Source organism: Podospora anserina, chromosome 3, assembly GCF_000226545.1.
Source record: "Podospora anserina S mat+ genomic DNA chromosome 3, supercontig 1".
NCBI lineage: Eukaryota > Fungi > Ascomycota > Sordariomycetes > Sordariales > Podosporaceae > Podospora > Podospora anserina.
In genome coordinates, this window is record NW_001914832.1 from 363059 (window position 1) to 365658 (window position 2600).

The following is a 2600-nucleotide window of genomic DNA, read 5'->3' on the forward strand; positions in this document are numbered from 1 at the left end:
GAGATCGGAAGGAGCCGTAGTAGAGGATTCCACTGCGGGAGGGGCTTACGAGGATACGGGTCCCGGGGTAAATTCTTATTTTTCTTTTGTAAGGAGTTACGATTCTCGGTGGAAGGTAGCTAGGGCTCGAGTCTCGAGGGCGCGTAACTATTCCTCTAAATAAAAAAATTTACTTAAAGTAATTTATTTCTCCGAGTCGAGGCGCTCTTTCTCTTTAATAAAAGGACGGACTGTAGGGTTAATAACGATTAGGCGGGAAGCCTAAAGAAATTTATTTACGATCGATACTATAAATATCGTAATAGTTAAGGCTAATATTAATATATAGTAAGTAGCGGTTATATTGAGGAGAGGCGATATATTACCGGTTATTCTCTTTATAATAGGTATATAGAAATATAATAAAATTAAACTTTTCGAGGAAAAGGGTTTAATCGCGGCGACGTTTAACGCTTATACGAATACGTTTTTAGACACGGTTAGATATAGTAGCGTGAAGAGGAAAAGGAAGAACTTACTATAGGGTATTAACGAAAGGAAGGATACGTTAACTATTTCTGGGACTTAATTGCCGGGGCGTTGACCTAGGGGAGGGGTATTATATTATAGTTAAGCTAACGGGCTGGGTAAATAGTACGAGAGGCGCGGGACGCTCTTAACTAATCGTTAAATTAAATAAGGATTAACTAATTAGGGAGTAATTAAGGTAATCGGGATATAATTATTATAATTATGGAATAAGCTAATTAGGATATAATTAAAGTAATTAGAGTATAATTATAATAATTATTAGCAGGGCCAATTAGGACGTAATTAGGGCGGCTTAACTATAATCAGTTTAGAATCCTAAAGGTCTATATATACGGAGGAACTGGCTAGTGTAGATAGATAGTTCCGCAATATATAATACAAGTCACAATTGTTAGTATTTTAGCTATTGTGATTGAGATAAGCTATTATTGTACACTGTTTAGCTATACCGAACCAGGATTATTTAGAAGTGCCTTTAACCAGTATCCCTTTCAGAGGTTCTGGATAGGGGTTCGTTATAATTTCCGTAAGTCTACACTAGACCCACTTAAGCCCACCAAATACCCTAAAGTAGTATAGGGGCTTCCAAGGCTTACAGGACCCACAGTAGGCCTACGAAGGCCTATATATAGACCTCTCCTCTCTCCTATAAAATAGTTCTTTTCTTTCTTTCCCTAAAGGCAAAAGCTTAAGGCTAAGGCCAAAAGCTAAGGCTAAGGGTAATAAAGGCAATTCTTATTCCTTATACCTTACTATATTACAGTGCTTTACCTTCCTTCAGCACTGCCGTCGTATCCTCCAGCTTCCGCTTGCGCACTGCTGTATTTTATAGTAACCCTGTATAGGTTCTATATTATAGGCCTATTAGGGCTTACCAGCTAACAGGTTATGAGCCCGGGCAACCACCTAGCCCGGAATCTAGCCTACTTATGCGCTTCCAGTCGACGTACCTACAGCACTGTACTACAGGCTGTACGGCTTCTTACTAACAAGCCTTTTCCAGTGGAATTAGCGCTGTACTACAGGCTTTACCACTGCTGTAATTATAACCCTAGCCAATACTTTTAGGCCAATTTACAGCACTGTACTACAGGCTATATAGCTTCTTATTAAGAAGCTTTTTTAGTGGAATTAGTACTGTACTATAGACTTTCCACTGTTGTGACTATAACCCTAGGCTAATACCTTTAAGCCAATCGTCGACTTACAGCACTGTACTATAGGCTGTACGGCTTCCGAGAAGCCTACTTACTGACCTATATAGTTATTTTCCACTAAGTCCTTGCCTTTACTATAGCTAACTAGCCTATAGATTAAGACCACTTAAGTGTCACAGAGGCTACTAGCCCTATAGTATAAGCCTTATAGGCCCGTATCGATACTATGAAGGACAGGCTTCGGCAGGTTATATTACTGTTTAAAGCTTAGGCTACTAAATAGCTAGTAGCTGTACCGGCCACCTACATTACCGAGCCTCCCGTAGCTCTAGCTGCTTTAGTACCTTTAGCATCTATTACAGAGCCTTTTATAGCGACCTTTAGCACACTTACTATAAAAGAGCTCGCTAAACAGTCCCTAAACCTCGCTGAATAATAGCGCCTTTCAAGACCCGATAACTACTAACAGTAGCACTAGGTTATTTCCATACAATTCAGGGCCCTTAGAATACTTAAATTTCTGGAAAATCCTAATTCGGTAAACGCCCGGCTTTCCGACCCACAGAAGGCAGCCCTGCTATTGACCCTCAGAAATATACTAAAGGAAGGCCCGTTATCTACTATAGCCTTCGAAACCGACCCCGTTATGGCCTATAAGCACCTTCGCTTATAGTACGCTCCGGCGTAGCCTACCCTCCGAGACGAGCTGTATAAGGCTTACCACCACTTACAGTTCGATGGGTCTATACCTATCGTGGATTTCAACGCCCAATTTAATACCTACGTAAGTAGGCTCGGGGCCTTAGGCGTTAAAATAGCCCTAAATCGACTAACTAAACCACTATTTTAACGTACTGGAAAACTATTTTCTATAGTGGGCCGAGCGCTGTAAAGGCCTACTTCGGTAGGAGT